The 19,358-nt window shown below is 35.9% G+C and overlaps 1 protein-coding gene across 9 annotated transcripts in view; it reads right to left on the bottom strand.

The window, feature by feature from the left end:
- The window catches only part of LRFN5 (leucine rich repeat and fibronectin type III domain containing 5), a 248,990-nt gene that overhangs the window by 132,454 nt on the left and 97,178 nt on the right, over positions 1–19,358 (bottom strand). For 7 of the 9 annotated variants that reach the window (XR_011441101.1, XR_011441100.1, XR_011441102.1 and 4 more), the window contains one exon: positions 5,166–5,341. The exons of the other annotated variants lie outside the window; for them this stretch is intronic. The gene's annotated coding sequence lies outside the window, so the exon portion shown is untranslated. The remainder of the gene's footprint in view (positions 1–5,165; positions 5,342–19,358) is intronic. 9 annotated transcript variants of the gene reach the window in all.

Here is a 19,358-nt window from a genome sequence, read left to right as displayed (position 1 = left end):
TTTACCTAAATGAGACAACACATCAGCACATTAACAACAATAATCCAATGCTGAAGCCTAGCTCTGCGGCCCAAACAAATTCTCCTTCCAATAAGAAATATATCTGCCTATTCTCAGATGGAAGGAACCTCTTTTTCCACTGAACTCACATGACTATCTGTCACTTTTCATCACTATTTACCTTAGGGTAGCTCTCTCTGCATTGTGATACCCTTACCTCTCCTACTGATCTATAATGATTTTTTAAACAAAAATTCCAGTTTGATTCATTTGTAACTGCTTCATAACAGCAAGGACAGGGTCTTGATGCATCACCTATCGGAAAACAAGGCCCTGAGGAATGGTGCTGAGACTAAGAGGGGAGAGGGGAGCAGAATCAGGTCACTGGAAAAATAGACACCCTGTGCAAAGGGCGAGCCTGCAGTAAAACAAAGTCAAACTTTGACAACAGGAAATGCAAAAGAGAAGCGAAGAGACCTAATAGTTGACACTTAAAAATTCTCTTCCAGTTGATATCCTTGGGATTTTCATTTCTAAAATAAAAGCAAAAGAATGCTCATGGTTTACATAATAGACAGTAGCTTCCTATATTTTAGCAACCAATGCCTTGGACTGAACATTCATATGTACACATTTGAACTTTCATGTTAACATTTACCATCATCAATATAGAAGGAAAGCAAGTTCATGCCACTACTTGCAATGCTATTAGTCCTAGAAATACAGAGGTCTGGCTCTTGTCAGTAGGATCATAGTTTCAGGGACTTTATAAAAAAAAAAAAAAAAACTATGACACTTGTAAGAACTATCCCTTAAGTCACTAAAGAAAGGCCATCAAAATAAACAGCAAGTCGGCAGAAGGGCAAAATTTAAGCAGTACTTTAGCAGTGCCAGCATTTCCTGTGCGTTACAGTTTTCTCTCCCTGATAGTCTAGTGAATTTTTTCAGATCTCAGGGAGGCGGTTCTATGCCTGTGTTCAGAGAGTTGAAAGAGTAAAAAGGGGTTTCAAAGTTGAGCAAAATGACATGGATCGTGACCTTGCAGTGCTTACAGTCTGGAAGGAAGTCAACATTAGTCAGATGACTGCACAAAGAAACACAAAATTGTAATGAACTACAGTTATATGAGACCATATAACAAGAGGAATCAATCTGGTCAGGCGGAGAAAGAAAGGCTTCCTTCAGGAAGTGACTATTGTGTTGAGACGCTGGGCAAAAATGAGTTGGGAGTGGTGATCCTCTTAGGGAGAAACAACCAAACACAAAGACCTAGATGAGAGGTCACATGGCAGGGAGGCAGGAAAGAAGAACTGAAAGGCCTCTGTTTCTGGAATGCGCGAAGGGAAGGGAGCATGGTGTGAGAGAGTTGGGGTATTTAGAAAAGTGGGAAACCATGCAGGGCATGGTAAGTAGTGATAAGGAACTCTGTCTATATTCGAAGAGTAATGGTCTTTAAAGAGGTGTTACATCTTAATTTTGTATTTTGTAAAGCTCTCCTGTGCTGTCTATGGAGAACAGACAGACTAGGTGCGCCAACGGAAGTGGGCAGATCATTTAGGAGGCCTCTGGAGTAGTCCAGGGGAGAGATTATGGTAGCTGGGACCAGAGTGCTGACGATCTCAAATGGAGAAAAAAGGATGAATTCAAAAAAATTTTTTGTGGGTAAATATGACCAAATTAGGTGATGGAATTTGTGGAGTGAAGGAGAGAGGTGACAAGACAATTCCTAATTTTTCTGGTATTTGGTGAGGTCATTTACTGAGCCCAAGAATATCGAGTGTATTTGGAGAGATGACCAATAGCCCAGTTTGCAACACGTTAAATTTAAGGCCGTTAGGTAATCAGATATATCAAGTTGGAATTGACTGGCACTGAATACACAAATCTGCGAGAGTCATTATAAAGTTTGCTTTCTCTGAGAATTTTTCATTCTCCCTTCTTTACAAAATGAGCTCAGCATGATATAACATGTTTCCTCTCTGTTCCACCTTTTGGGATTATTGACCCTAATTCACGTAACTGCTTTAGCACTCAAAGCTTGCATATTACTTTGTCTTATCGATAACCCTAATTTTCCTGCCTGTGATTTTGTGGCTGAAGTATCTGGGATGATTGCAAGCATACAAATATACACCTAAAGATATTAAGCATAAAAAAAAATGCATCTGGTTGAGAGCACACACAAATTTTTTTTAAACTACCTCATAGAGATAATACAAAAATCAAATTTAAGTTTATTAAAAAGTACTGGAAAGTGTCCAATTATAACGTGTTGGTCATTTTTTTTTTTAAAGATTTTAGTTTTTTCCTTTTTCTCCCCAAAGCCCCCCGGTACATAGCTGTATGTTCTTCATTGTGGGTCCTTCTAGTTGTGGCATGTGGGACGCTGCCTCAGCGTGGTTTGATGAGCAGTGCCATGTCCGCGCCCAGGATTCGAACCAACAAAACACTGGGCGGCCTGCAGCGGAGCACACGAACTTAACCACTTGGCCACGGGGCCAGCCCTATGTTGGTCATTTTTATCAGTGGTTAAGCCACTGTCAGTTAATGTTACCAGAGTTGATAATTTACAAACTTTAAACATAAGGGAATTTGTTTCAGAAAAATAAAGGTATTTTAAATAGTTTACTTAATGTCATTAAGAATACTTAATAGTTAGAAGGTATATTAGCCTTGTAGAGTGATTATCATTGCTGTTATGTATATAACAAATTACCTTTAGATACATATATACATGTGTATATATTTATACAGGCATGGACATCTGTTCTGACTATCTTTTAAATTCCTCAGTGCTTTAGTTAAACAAGAAAGAACAGCAGAAACAGTATTTTACTGGCCGAGGCTAACTGAAAATTCCACAGTAAGAAAAATAACCATCATAACAACCACCACCACCTCAACAGTCCTGCACTAACAACTAATGGATATTCCATTGCCTCATTATTTTACTATTTCTCCATTCATTACCTTCCTCAAGCAAGTTCCAAGTATTCCATTTATTTTTTTAAAGGGATTTTAATGGACGTGCTATGAATTTTCAATGAGCTATTTGAAATTTGAGGAAGCTAATTAGGAACACACTTACTTTCTCTTTTTTGAGGGCCAGTAACTCTATGCAAGACTTCCAGCCTAACGTTACTCCCAAGAAAAAACAGAGAGGGGAAAGCAGGTTCTACTTTTATAGACTAATGGACTAGCAATTAAAAAAATTGAATTAAGCATTAACTCAGAAGAGTTGTTTTCAATATATAAATTATTTCTGTTTAGCCTATTGCCAGGTTAATTAAGTAAATCCTTTGGCCTTGATTATAGCCATTAGTAAATGAAAATGTATTTGAATTCACTAATTCTTATGATTTACACTAGGGAATCTATGTCAGTAAATATAATTCCTTTGCTAACAGCTTTCATAAAGTCAGATGTTTTATTTAGAAAAAGTCAGCCTTTATCCATGGAAAATAAAGATTCATTAATTGTCTAATCAATTGTTGGGCAGATAAATCTCTGGAGTTTCTTGTGGGATTGCCTTAAAAAACAAACCCTATACATTTTCATATTTTCAAAATATGTGAAATCACCTTAGGCTTAGCCAGGGTCTTCCATTTCTTTGCAAGAAGAAAAAGATGAAAAATCTAGAATATTTTCTTCAAGTTGCTTTACTTAATAAAAGCTCAAGGACCAAAGCAATGAAAACAATTCTCAAGATAAATGAATAAATCATGCACAAAAGGAGCACAAGGTAATAAAATATACATAGAAAAAACCTCCACTAAAATAACGATTTGTAATCTATCTTCTGCAGAGTCAGACTCATCATTTTATGCCACAGTTATAGTTCTAATGAATTAACCTCAGTATAACCTAATATATCCTTTTTGTTTATGTCTTAAAAGTAGTTCTTCCCCATTACTTTGAGCACACTAGCAACAATATACTGGCTGCCTGTTTTAAATCTTCTGCAATTGGTAGCACCATGATTCAGAAATAAATCCTTCGCAACAGTCTCTATGTTCCCTTAAGGACATAGACCTTTTTGTTGTTTGCATACTGAAGCTGTGGTATGTTGCAAAACAAAACTAAGGCTATTAAATATCTCCTGCCCATTGCCTTCCAGGAAATTTCGATTGCCAGGTGCCTAATTACAGACACATAATCTAAGCTCTATCAAACGTTTGCTCTCTATAAAATGTATCCATAATCATTTCTGTGTGTTCACATTGTGATACAAATATAACCTTAAGAGCAGCAAGAGATGCCTTTATAGAATATTTGGTAGAAAAAGAAAAAAAGAAATACATCAAATTTAACCCAAGTAAGCTAGAAAAATGGCAAACAGTAGAATCCTAACTATGGCCTAGGAAAGTCCAAACTTTTCCAGACAAATTTTCTTTACTTTTCGAATCCCATGAACATAAATAATCATATAATTGATGCATTTACCTGATTTATCCAGTAATTAGAAAGCCCAGAGACAAACATGGAGCTGGGAATTTTGTTTTGGGTGGCATACAGTACATTATGTTACCCATTTTGTAGACTCTTCATGTCCCCTGATTTCAATTCATTTTTCTACCTGTGCTTTCCCTTTTCTTTAGTTTTTTCAGCATGCATATTTATAGGCTGCCATAAACTCTCCTTCAATGACCCAGAGAACATGTCATTCAAGAAACTAACCAATCAGGAAAAGTGCTATTTATCCCACCAGCCCCATACCCTCCAGAAAGCAACAGAGATCACAGTCTTGGAAAGAGTACTCAATTTTTAAGAATCCAAAGACCAGGGATTTTATTCCATCTTCATAACTCATTAGCCAAGCAACTTTGGTAAAATACTTGGTCGTTCTGGATCTATTTGCTCATGTGCAAACATTATTATTTTGATCTCTACCCTGTCTATGCCTCAAGGCTACAAATATAAATTATGACAATGCATGTGAAACAATTTTGGAAAAAATCAGAAAATTCCATAAAGATGCAGGTTATCAACATAAAAAGTGGTAGACTTTGATTCTCCAGAAAGATAGGATTCAGAAAAGAAATGAAATAATCAGTGATGAATAATGCTGGCTTAAATTGTATGCTAATTTGCAAGATTCCCAGTTAGCCTCCCCTAAGCGTGTTTAAACTCACTGGCAACGATCAAACTGAATGCAATCGACTTACTTCTGGAGGCTGAAGAGTTCCTCACGGCTGTGAAGGAGTCAGCACTCGGCCTGGCTGCTGCAGAAGACGAACGGGGTGAGAGCATCTCCGAAGCTGATTCTGAGGATGGCGTCGCAAGGAAGGGTGCTCCGCCACTACATATCTTCCCAACACCTGGCAGAAGGGTGACAGGGACTCTTCAAAGGAGACAAGCACATAAAAGCGTATCAAAATATGCTTATGAAGCGTCTGTGAAAAATATAGTTGCTGTTAACTGAGTGATCAATCGCAAACTAGATCAGGAATATCACTAAGTAGAATTTAAATAGATTTGCATAATAAGGCTTTGCAGTGGAATGTGCAATATGCTCTGATTCCAATAGATATGTCAGCATTCTGCTTTTCACTTTTGGAAGTTTTCTTATCTCATAACTGAAGATAGGTAAAAAAATCAATGAGACATGGTTCAATTTTCTTTATATTTCAATTAATTCAACTTGCAGGCTAATGTTTGAAAAACTTCATAAATCAACAAACGTTCCCCATCACCTACTATGTACCAGAGGCACGGTGCTGGGCACATAGCAGAGAACGGAGCTCACAAGTCCTGCCTTCATGCAGCCAATAGTCCTATGTCATCTTGCCTGTATTTTCTTCAATAGAGAAAATCTATTTCAACACATAAGACTACAGAAGAAATACACAGATGTACCATTTGTATCTTAACTTCATGTCAGAAGACTGCTGATTTCTACCTATTTCTGAGGTTCCATGTCAATCTAAAATAGCAATCGACCCAGCTCTGTGAGACTGTATTTAACTTTCTTTCCCTAAGATCTATATAATAGTTCAATTGATATTCAACCACTGTCACTGTTAATGCAGAAATAGGCTGAGCTTTTTAAAATGTTCTCGAAATGCACAAAAGCATTGTAATTTTACTTTGGCTATGACTTATTTTATCTGCAGAAGCAAACATGGGGAATGATACAATTCCAAAGTATAATAAAAAGCAGAGAGAAGATGATACACCAACGACTCTTTTTTAAAGATGTGTGAATGATCTTATAAAGCCAAAATTTAAGAGGGTGCTTATAGTGTCCTGAAATATCCAATAATTAGGACTTTTATTTATTTATTTATTTATTTTAATTAACTAATTAATTAATTTATGTATTTATTTTATTTTTTAAAAAGTTCAGCTATTTCCTTAATTAATACTGAATTGACTCAGAAATGCTAAAAAATCAATGCACAGGTTCATGGTAAAGTTGAATAAAAGTAAATTATAGTTTATTTCAAGTTATTTTTATGAATCTGTCAATGCTATTTTTCAAATTTATATTTATTATTAAAGATGTTTATTACAGAGTTAAAGAATAACTCAGACATACCCCCCACATGCGAATATAAGTTAATTGTATGCCAACCACCCTGAGATAGCTATTGTTTTCCTTTGCATTTATTTCATTCCATGAATATTTTAAACTAATTTTTACATTTATATATGCGTGATAAAAATACAAGAAATCCAAAAGTAAATCACCCTCCAAAGCAAGATATATCGCCTCAGGAAGAACCAATTTCACGTTTCAGAAATATTTCATCTCAGAAATATTTCATGCATAATAAGCGTGTGTGTGTATGTAGATTTTTATACACATATGAGAATACTCTACCCTGTTTTGCCCTTTTCCTTTCATTTAATACGTCATGGAGCTCATTCCATTTCTGTCTTCTATCACCCACTCATCCATCCTGTCAGTGAATATCTATCACACACACACAACATAATCAGCTCATAAAGTGTCCCAGTTGAAAATTAGAAAGTTTCCAGGATTTTGTTATTATAAAAATGATATTATCCATGTCCATATACAAGCATCCATGCACACACGAGTGAATACATGTCAAATGAATTCCTAAAAGTAAAACGTTTAAGTCAAGAAGCCTCCTCGTTTTTGAAACTGATTATGTTCCCTTCTCTGTAGGAACGAGGTAGTATAAAGCAAGAGCAAATCTGAATTTATAACAATGTTTTATATTATTGCCTTATGCTAGAAAAGCATAAATACCTCTAATTATTATGCTAACAAAAAAGTGGATTGATAATCAACAGTATTTCCAAGTCTTCACTTTAACATAGTAACTGCCACAATCCTATCTAAATTCCAATTCCCCAGAGAAAGTTCTTTTTATGTATGGTTACATCATTTAACAACAATAACATTTTCCTTTTTTTTATAATGTTTTACTAAGCACTTACTATGTGCCAGCTACCAAAAAACATGTATTAACTGAGTGATCAATCACAAACTAGATCAGGAATATCACTAAGTAAAATTTAAATAGATCTGCATAATAAGGCTTTGCAGTGGAATGCGCAATATGCTCTGATTCCAATAGCTGTGTCAGCATTCTGCTTTTCACTTTTGGAAGTTTTCTTATCTCATAACTGAAGATTGTTAAACAATCAAAAGAGACATGGTTCAATTTTCCTAAGATTCCCCCAAGAATCAAAGGAGGTAAATACATATTTCTATATACTGCTATAAAAGGCAGGGATAGAGTAGGTGAACTAACCTTGGCAAGCTCATACATCTAGTACCTGGGGCTCTCCTTGGGCTACCTCACTCTATATTAATCCTCTTATATCTCTTGATGCAAGTGTAGATTTCACAAAACCATTACAGGATTCTATATAAAGAAATGCAAATAAGGTGCCATATTTTCTTCTTAGTCTATATATTTTGGCGAGTGCAACGTAAAAATAAGAGATTTTAGACTGAGATTCTAATACTGCAATTTTCCAGTGTGATCTTATAAAGATTTCCTTTTCTTCTTGAGAGCATAGTGAAATAAAACATTTTAGGAGAATTTCTGATCAGTTCCTTGGTTCCAAATTGTTGCTATGCTGGCCTTCTTCCAGCCTTAGAAAATTTGGCAACTGTTATTGCTTATGTACATGTATTCCCAATAAATATGGTTCCCCCTCTAACAATTATCTTGGATGCCAATACTGAATTCTGAAAGAACTCAGGAAACATGGGCAAAATTCTGGAAGTTATTAGTGAATATCTTCTTAAAAACTGAGAATCATGACCCCTTCCAGGTCCTTCCCCGCTACAACGTACCGTCTTCCCCCTACAACGTCTCTCTAAGTGTACATCAGTTGGCCAAACTTACACTTTGATTTGATCTCACTATCAGTAAGAGGAGGACTTTAAAGTCTTGTGAACCTGGGTTGGAATCATAGCTATGACCATATTACTCAGTTTTCTTTTTTAAAATGAGAAAACAATGTTATAAAAAGTTGAAATTATTTCAAGGCATATTATGTCTGAAAGTACCAATCATGGTGCTTCATTCATTGTAGGTATGCAATAATGTTATTTCCATCAGGAAGTTCTTCCCAAGGCTGCCCTAAGTTTTAACCCAGTGAACACTAAGGAAATCCTTGAAATATTTGAAGATAACAGTAACATAATCATAAGTATTCCTTCTAATTTAAAGATCCACAGAACTTGAACTATTATGAAGCCATCAAATGGTATCATTAACGATCTTTCTCATGAGGGAAGTATTCTACATTAGTCTTTAATTATATTTACCTTGTGCTGAAAATGATTAAAAATTAAACATTTAGTCGTCCAGTTATTTGATCTACATGATGCAAAAATCCAGCTGTTTTGAAATATGTAAACAAATGAATCATATGGTTTCACTGAAACTCATTCATTCAATCATTCACTATTTAATAATCATATAATAATATATTGTTCAGCATGATATAGCCACGATCTTTAGTGGTCTACTCCAGAAATGAGGGTAAAATATAAGAAATCCTATTTTGTTAAGACAAATAACTTGAAAAAATTTGGACCAGAAACATAGGATGAAATTGAAAATTATTTCACATTAATGAGTTTTTTAAAAGCATAAATATTCAGAGGAATTCATATAAATACTATTACTAAAACATGTTGCCTCATCACCAGTACTGCTAAACCTCATCTAAAAATTAAATTAGAGACACTGATTGAATATGGAAATGCACTTATGTTATTGGATAAAAGTGTAGTATCATATGCTCAGCTGTAGGAAAATGTTTACAAATTATTATACACATCCAGGATCACATGATAAACAAATTAATGCATCACTAGAGCATTTATTGCTTAATGTAAATGTCACATTGCAAATGAAAACAACTAATCACTCCTTTCCTCTAACAGCAAGAGTTCAGCAGTTAAATAAAGCATAAATCTCAGGGACCTAAAAATTGTATTACTGCATTGGTAATATCCCGTTAGCAACACAAGAAAATAACTTTAAGTGATGCGGTATTTCAGTTAGTTACAACCCAAGGTGAAGAGCCTTTCTGAGAGGGGCAGAGGCTGGGCGGAGGCGGTGTGGGCTTTGTATTGCTTTTTTAAGGAACTAACTCATTCACTAAATATCATAATGACAGTCTAAGTAATGACTTTTCACCATGAAAACAGATACTAAATTACTAACTGATTTTGTGAAGAAACAAAATGCATTATCACAATTTGAGTTTAATTACAAAAATTCTAACTCCTGGATTGTGGTTGCAACATTCTTATGCAACAATAAAAGAAATGTAAAATGAAGCTCAAACGAAGATTTTGAGCTAATGAAATATTTTTCGTTGTATAACTAATATTTTCTTAAATGATAGTATCAAAAGAATCCAAAATAGTAACAAAAACTACTTCACTATACAAATCCTTCACAAAATAAATTTACTCTGCTAAAAGTTTCCTTGAAATTTCTTTGACTTTCAAAGTTCAGAAAACATTTTTTTCTTCCAAAAGACAATTTTGAGAAGCACGTCTCCACCCCTTGGTGAAGTGACAGAATTTTCCTTTTACTTTTTCCTGTCCTAGCTCATGGTCAGCTCTGACAAGATAACTGTCAGTCCTGCTCTGCTCCTTTGAACACAGGGGAAAATATAATGCAACATTCTTGATACTCTTAGTGGTTCAGCAAAAGTCGGAAGACAAATATGGTCACACTAACCTGCACGTCAGTGTGTCACCTTGGTCGTGATCTTTTTCAATTAAAAGAGAATACCAGCAAGTTCTTGTTGACACAATGTTTATTTAACTATGCGTATCTCCATAGAGCCTTTCCTTCTCTCCGCGCTCACTCCTTTCTTCTTCCCTGCTTGCCTAGTCCCTCCTTCTCCCTCCCTCCGTCTTCAGGGACTTTTACTGATTTAGTTAAAAATTTGTCTCTTAGTTTTAAAATCATTATGATAATACCTACATCATAGTGTTATTGTGAATATTATTTCATATTACACGTATGCACACACCTGTGTATGTGAGTAATGCATGCACCCAAATACTGTAATTTACAAAAAAAAAGTTTTATGTTTTATGGAAATCAAAAGTCTCTACATTTCAACCTATTTCCACCTGATTTTTGACCTCTTTCCACTCCTTTCTTCAGGGTGCCAACTAAGTTTTATATGAAAAGGAGATGTCAAGTCTTTAACATTAGTGCCCACTGGCACTGGTGCTTGCTGTATACATCAGCCCAGCGGATTCTTAGAGAATAGTAAACCGCCACATCAGCGTCTTCTTCAGACACTTGTATCAGAGGGTTTTGTCTCCATCTGACCTCTACCAATTTTATTCCATGATGCATCAGTTTATTTAGACCCTTGCTATCTGCCAGCTCTCACCTTCCCTCTCTGCCTTCCTCCCGCCTTTCCTTCTTCCCTCCCTCCACCTCTCCTCTCCTCTCTCTCACCATCTCTCTTTCTCCTTCTCCCTCAACCTCTCTCTCAATCTCCCTTCTCCTTCTTTTCTTCCTTCCTTCCCTCCCTTCTTCCTTCCTTTCCTCCACAACTTCACCTCTTGCAGGTGAAATAAAAAAGAATTTCATAAAGAAACGATGGTACTGTATATCTCCTAAACCCAGGAATTTTAAAAACCCATTTAAATAGAATTTCAAAACACATATATTATGTACTCTCTTCAGAATTCTGAGTCATGTGGAAATTTGCAGAAGCCCGATCAATTTTTAATATGCAGATGAGAAAGTGCATCCCATTTGTTTATTAATATTCATTATACAAGTAACATTTCTTCTTTGAAATTAAGTAAAATAGGTAGGAGTTAGGGATGGGGGAGAGGGGTGGTTGTGGATATAAAAGAGTGGCAGGAGTTACTGTGGTGATAGAACAGCTCTGTATTTTGACTGTGTTCATACGTAACTACATATGTGACAAAATTTAGAAAACTAAATATAAACACACACAAGTATATGTAAAACTGGTATAATATGAATAAATTCAGTGGATGACAGCAATGTCAGTTTCCTGGTTGTGATAAGAGATATTATACCACAGTTATGCAAGATGTTATCACTGGGAGAAACTAGCTGTAGGGCATATAGAGGTCTCTGCATTCTTTCTCACAACTGCATGCAAGTCTACACAAAGGTGCATCACGTGGCTCAGTGTGACCCTTAGGAGGCAACAGCTTCAGGCTGCAGTCTCAGTATCCATTAATACAAAAGGAATATCCAAAACATGAAGTTTAAGAATTGCAGTGAATTATGTGGTCCTCATCAAACCACATAGTGTGTCTCACAGGAAAACTAGGAAAAAAAATTAAATCCATTAGTCAATGAAAAGGACTGAACTGCTGCATACTTTGGGCATGGTGGCGCATCAGAGGCATTACTGTAAGGGACCGTGATCAGAGCGTGCCCCAGGAACATGATATGCTATACTATCCAACTGCTGTGTGCCCTGCTGGGCCAACGTTAAGCAGTCTCTACCCGCCCTTGAGTGAAACACTTTCCTTCGTTAGTCATAAAATCAAAGAAAATGTGGATTTCTGATGCTTGGGAAAAGCTAGGTGGTTTAAGAATGGGAGAAAGTGCTTAGTGTGGATGGGAATCATCCTGTGTGTTTTTGTTGCGTTCATTATTGTTTGTTTTTAATTCATTATTTTAAGCTCTGATCAAAATGCCTAATAAATTATATTAAAAATCTACTTAAAATGCATAAATCCAAACAGATGAATCTATGATATAAGTAAATTGAACCTGACACATAAAATATGTCTCTATATGCATAAAGTAGATATTTCTAAAATGCGCAATCACATAAGCGTGTATCAGAACATTACATGGGGCCCAGCCCAGTGATTGAGTGATTAAAAGTTCTACGTGCTCCACTTTGGTGGCCCGGGTTCACAGGTTCAGATCCCAGGCACAGACCTACTGAACTCACCAGCCATGCTGTGGAGGCAACCCACATACAAAATAGAGGAAGACTGGCACAGATGTTAGCTCAGGGCTAATCTTCCTCAGCCAAAAAAAAAAAAAAAGAAGAAGAAGAAGAAGAACATTATATAAAAATATATAGCAGAATATATATAAATATCCCCACACAGGGAGAGAGAGAGAGCACGCTTTATAATGGTCACCATAATAACACTGGACTAAAGGCAGGGAGTTGAACAGGAGGCTGTAAGTCCCGAGCAACTGTTGAGCAATTGTAAATTACATTCACAGTGGGTTACAAGAAGATTCTGGAGCAATCTCAGACAAACCAAGGACCACCTGGAGATTGGGAGTTGAAACCATTGCAAACATGCTGATAGGCACTAGGGGTGTGGAAAATATCTAGAAGCACAAAGATACCCCTTTGGTAGGGAAGGAAGACTGAAAGCCATGTTTGAACTACAGGGAAGAAAGAAGAAAACGGAGAGAGGTAGTACATTTCGATGTCCCACTAATGATACATCATGTGGTTCACCTCTCCAATTGGCTGAAAAGCTCTTTCAGGTCCAGAAACATCAAATGGATAATTGTATGCCCCACAGCATCAAGCCCACTTACTTACATACAACAGAAACTCATGAAACACAAATTAAAGATTTTTAACTGCAAATAAAGGAAAATTACACACTAAAAAAACTCAGGGAAGTTACATTTCTCTTGAGGAGAAAGTTGCTAAGAGAAAAGATGACTCAAAAAAGAGAAAAACATCCTAAAAGTAAAATCCATGTGATTCAATTAGAAATGATTTTGATGACAAAGAGGTTACTGGAAAGAAAGTTAAAGAAACCATGAAAACTGTAGAGGAGAAATTCTCCATAAGGTAAGATTGTAAAGTGGTATGTATAAAAGACAGAAGGAAGGACGTAGAACCAAAGATGAATATCAAATAGTGTTTGCAAAGCACTTTCAGATACATTATTTCATTAGACAGTAACCCTGCTGTCCTTGGTCTTTTCTTGTTCAGCATTTAACACTGACTTGCAAAAGGACATAAGAAACAGCACTTATTAACTTATTAAATCTGAATCTGTGACCGACACAAAACTGGGATTTAAAAATGTCTCCATAGGCTTAATGGATGGGCCAAGACTGTCAAAATGAAATATAAAAGTGCCAAAGGTAAAGATGCCTAGATTCAGAAACTAAATTCTTAAAAGTGCAGAGTGAGGGATGTCTTTAAAGGCAGTTTCTGTGAAATACACTTAAGGTATTATCTTCAAGATCCTAAAGGTCAACAGTTTCAGGGCTACAATCTCAGCATTCAACAATTGACAAGGAATATCTGGAACAACAAGTTTAAGAGTTGCAGCGAATTATTTGGTCCTTATCGAACCACATCTGGAATACAGTGTGTCTCATTCTGAATTCTGAGAAACACATCTGGATACAGACACCCAAGGAAAGTATGGCCAATCCTACCTGCAAATGAAAAATGGTTGAAAGATAAACTGGAAATTTTATCTGGAGAAAGAGATAAGATACAGAGAAGATATCTTCAAATATCCTTTGTAAGGGGCGGGAGAAGGGGATGTTAACGCCGGAGAACATGATTTGAAATGAAGGACAAGAGTTGCCTGGGTATTTTACTTTTACCTTAAGACATGCTATTTGAACATCCCACGTTAGCATGGTCTGCCCTGGAGGCAGTGTGTTCACTGTTGAAAGGCTCATTCTATATGGCTATCACAGATGACATTCTTGTGTGGGACTTAAGGTTGGAGGAGATGGTCATGAGGATGCCTTCTGATATTAATGTCCTATGGGACTGCCTCTAACAAGGTAGCCAGATTTACGCTGGGCCTTCATCAAAGGGAAACTGACTTTCCTGCACCCTCAGAGTGTGGCTCTGCTTGGAGGGGCCTCTTTCAAAGTGATGACATAAATAGATACATATATGTCATCACTTAATTCATAATTTTATGAATATTTAAGATTAAATATAAATGAGAAAATTTACTTCATTTCGTAAGACATATCTATAAGCAATTTGTTCCTGCTCCAACACATATGTGTATGTGTGTGAGAGGACACAGTTTTAATTATTTTTTGAATATATTCTTGTTTGTGATTTTCATGTTTCACCAAGGGAACTGTAACTCACTTTATAATTCTAAAAACATGTGCATTTGAATTTTACTGTACGTGCTATTAGCTCTGTGAACTTCGAGTCTCTGAGCAAGAGCACAATTTGATTTTCTTCTTTAGTAATTACGTGCATTAGCCAAATGGTTCTGCATAGGTGTAACCAAGCTCAGAATAAAATAAAGGCCAATTTTAATATTTTATTTGTATACTTTACCATTTTCAAAGCTTTTTCACACACATGATTTAGTGTGGGCTTCAAAACAGTCTTATGAGGCAGGTGGCACTGTCAGTTGATCTCATTTCCAGGCCCAGATGAAGAAGTCACTTGCACAAGGCCGTGCCGCTATTTGGTGGTGGATAAGAACACACTAGAGAAACTTTAATTTCTTCTAAGCCTTTTTCCAGTCAACTGTGTTTCTGAGCTTTATATAGAAAGTTATTCAGGCACAAGAAACTTCAACAGATCACATCCAGAAAGAAGAGAACTGATAGCACTATAAAGGATGTGAGCAATAAGAAATAAAATGGAATTTAATTCATAGGAGTCAAATTGGTAAATGATTTATGCACACTTTTTCTAATTCATTTTGGAGGTGAGGACAATATATGTTTAAATGTCTCTCAACATATCAAAAATGGATAAGCTGAACAGACGATATATTGTAATATGGAAATGAAAGGTAGAGAGAGTTTTAAAATGTGCATATAGTCCTATTGATGTTGGCCTGAAGTTACAATTTTTGAAACTATTTTATGTGCTGGTTTTCCAACCTACCACTTCTTAATTATTACAATAATCTAATAGTAATGAACACTCAAAATTTTCTCATCTAATCAATGAAGTTCTCTTGATTCAAAGTTCTTAATATCCTGGTTCTGTTTGCACTCATACCTCATATTTTATTGTAATTCAATAGTTCACTATCTCTCATCTGCATTAATACAACAGCTACATAAATAGAATCCGTGCTCCTGTCTTATCACAAGATGACATGTTCTCCGTATTTTCATTTTGCCGCCACCGTAATGATTCTCTCTATAAAATGTAAATCAAATTACGTGTCACGTATAAAATTCTAGAACAGCATGCGAGGCCTATGAGCATCTGGACTCCGCCATCCTTTATGCCCTAAACTCTGTGCACAACAAACCATATACTTTCGAAGACAACTTTAAAATCTTGAATTATACTTGCAAATCCTCAAACTTGCCTTTTAGACATGCAAAGCCTCTGCATAGGCTACTTCTTCAATATGGAATATCCTTATCCCTCATCTTTGCCCAGCTAACACTTTATCTTCCAAATTTAGCTCAAACAACTAAGTGAGACAGGGAAAACATTAAGAATGGGTTACATGATAAAAAATACACTTTAAAAAAAATTATTCTGGCTAATGATGGCCAATGTGCAAGAAAAGAAACCAGTTAGGGGGCAATTTCCATATTCCAGGACATAGATGAGGTTTTTAGAGTAGGATAGCAGCAGGAGCAAAGACAGAACTTAGTACAGATCTGTCTGATGCCAAGCCAGTTATAAACATTGTGCTAGGAAGAACAGCATTTGAAATTTTGACTCTATCACATACTAGCTTTATGATTACGGGAGAGTCATTTTACCTAAGCACCAATTATCTCATCTCATATATTCTACACGAGAATTAAATGAGATCATGTAAGTGAAGAGTTAGCACAAAGGCCTGGAATGCAGCTGGCAGTCAGAGAGGGGGCTTACCTTCGAAAAGTATCAAATCCAGGTGAGAAAGTTTAAAAAGTGGGTCAACACTTCAGATCCTTTATGTTTTTTGTCTGTCTACCCATCTTCTTGGAAGGTTCATGCATTATGTATCTACCTTTCTATTCTCAGAATTCAGCAAAGTACTCCATGCTTACAGGTCACTAAAATGTTTATAACTTTAGTAAACTTTGCCAAAAGTAAGTTTGCAACTGACCAAGGACTTGAAGGGATGAGAGACGCAGTTATGATGTTCAATATTTGTTGGCATGCTAGGAGGCAAGGAAGATTTTTATTTATTTTCAAATTATAGAGTTTAATTAGCACTTCAAAGCACTTGTAAAATAAAAGGTAAACATTGGACGACAGCCATTTAAAAACAGTCTATTGCCTTCTATGGTTTTATTTTGTATACATAATACGATAATGAATAGCACTGATAATGTAAAATACATATTTTAAGATTTATTTCTAAAAAAAATCATAATGGGGCCGGCCTGATGGTGTAGTGGTTAAGCTCGTGTGCTCCATTTCAGCAGCTCGGGGTTCACCAGTTCAGATCCTGGGCACGGACCTACACACCACTCATCAAGCCATGCTGTGACAGCATCCCACATACAAAATAGAGGAAGATCGGCAGAGGCGTTAGTTCAGGGCAAATCTTCCTCACACACACACACACACACACACACACACACACGAAAACTGTAATGTTCAAATACCACAGACAGAATTTTGGGCAAAAAGCACTATTTCCTTCTCATATTTTAAGACACAATTTATATCTACTTTGATTTCAGCAATTAAAATTGTTAATACTAATTCTTGCAGAAAACTGTCTTGAAAGTGAATTATTCTTTACTTTCTTGACAATAAAATATTGCCTTCTTAAGCTTTTTCCCTGATAATCATAGATGTTTTAAAATATTTAATACGGTAGCGCCCATATCTGCAGTTTCACTTTCTACAGCTTCAGTTACCGCAGTCAACTGCAGTCCAAAAATACTAAATGGAAAATGCTAGAAACAAACAATTCATAAGTGTTAAATTGCATGCCATGCTGAGTAGCATGATGAAGTCTCACAGGGTCCCGCTCCATCCCTCCCAGCACATTTATCACTCCTTTGACCAGGGTATCATGCTGTATGTGCCACCCGCCCATTAGTCACTTAGTAGCCTTCTCAGTTATCAGTATACTGCTCCAGTATATTGTTATAAATGTTCTATTTTATTATTAGTTATTGCTGTTAGTCTCTTGCTGTGCCTAATTTATAAATTAAACTTTATCAGGGATATGTATATATGGGAAAAAACATAGTATATATAACGTTTGGTACTATCCACAGTTTCAGGTATCTGTTGGGGGGCTTGGAACCTACCCCCCATGAATAAGGGGGACTACTGTATTCTAACAGCATTGCTAAATATTTAAAAAATGAACATTATACACAGAAGACTCATTAACTTGGAACTATTCAGCTTAAAACTGGCGTGCAAAAAAACCCCACAAAACTTCAAGTTTAAAAAATCATCTCTTCCATAGAATTATTTAAGATATCAAGAGATGAACAAACAAGCATTTAACAAAAGTTAAGAAATTAATGAAATTACAGAAGTAATTTCACTCAAACTAATATTTTTTTCCCGTACCTAACAATAAACTATTACTGTAAAAAAAAATGAGGATATGGGACAGAGTTTTTGATAGTTTGAACGATTAATTGCAATAAGTGAGCTTACTGTTAGAAACCTTCATTCTGGATTTCTAACTGCAATTCAGATTCATTTTTTAAAGATGTTGTATGCGAATAAATAGTTAATTCATGTATTGAGCTGAAAGGGAGTTTTTGGTGGGGTCTTTAGAATTGTTGGTTAGTAAGTTCATTTTTAAAAGGCCTCACAAAAAAACATACTTGATGAATTTTTGATGGAGTCATTAAAGTTACCATTTTTGTCAAAGTGATAAAAATGTCTCTCATCTAAAATGCTCAGACATTCAAGTGAGTTAAGAACATTAGAACCAAGAGACTCATAAAATGTTTTGGCTTCAAGATAGAAGCAAGCTATAAAATTTGGAAACTTTCCCAATCTTATACTGTATACTTGATGGATTCCCTTAATGATGAAGAATTAAGAGAGAAAGTGAAAAGTCTAGAAAGAGACTATAATTCTTAGTTGCAAAGGAAATCTGAGAGTTAATTAAAGGACTTGGAAATGTTTATAAGGATCATGCAATATCTTTCCATCTTGTCTTACTAAAAGATAGATAGGGAATGGGTTTCAATTTGTTTGATTTTTATAATTGGACCTTTTTTGGGTCGCCTTTTGACAGTTATAAACAGAGGTGTGTTTTTCCTTCTTTGAGAGCCTTTGAGTTCATTAAGATGATCTATCTACATGAGGCTCAGACACTGCTAGACTTTCTTGCTGAGTGATTCTCTTCAGTCTTTTTTATTTTCCTCTGGATTATAGATTTTTTTTAAGCTGTTAGTCTGAACTCTCAGAGAGGTGATTACAGCCATTTTATTTGTGTTCTCTTCAAAAAGAAGCAACGCCGACTAATTTCGTCTGCATGTCCTTTTAGTGAATGCTGACCCTGCAAGTTTATCCAATAAATGTTACTGATGGCAGACTGCCCAAAGTGAGGTGCCGCCCTTTAGGTTTTGTAAAAGCTGTGCACAGTGGAGCGAGACTGCCAACATCATCACCAGAGTCTTCCCAGCAAACGAGGACTGACCTGAAAATAAAGATGGGCCTATGTCACTGCAGTGTCACATAAACAAAGCAGACATGTTACCTGAAATGAAAAAATAAAAGTGCCTTAGGGATGTTCTAATGCAACTGTGTGATTAAATCTAGAAGTAATTCCTAAAGAAGAAAATAAGGAGAAACAAAAATAATTTTTTTGGGAAACAGATCATGGAAAAAATTGCAGAAAAGACCAAAATGAATTTAGATGCTTTTCTTCCAAAAGGCCTGTCATATTCTCAATAAACCCTAAATGTTACAAGGAGCTCCTTTCAAAACATTCTGAAAAATGGTCTGAGTGTTTCTTAACACAGAGATCCTGA

This window comes from Equus caballus, chromosome 1, assembly GCF_041296265.1.
Source record: "Equus caballus isolate H_3958 breed thoroughbred chromosome 1, TB-T2T, whole genome shotgun sequence".
In the NCBI taxonomy this organism is placed as follows: domain Eukaryota; kingdom Metazoa; phylum Chordata; class Mammalia; order Perissodactyla; family Equidae; genus Equus; species Equus caballus.
The sequence above is the reverse complement of the archived record's forward strand: the minus strand, read 5'-3'. Positions and strand labels throughout refer to the sequence as shown.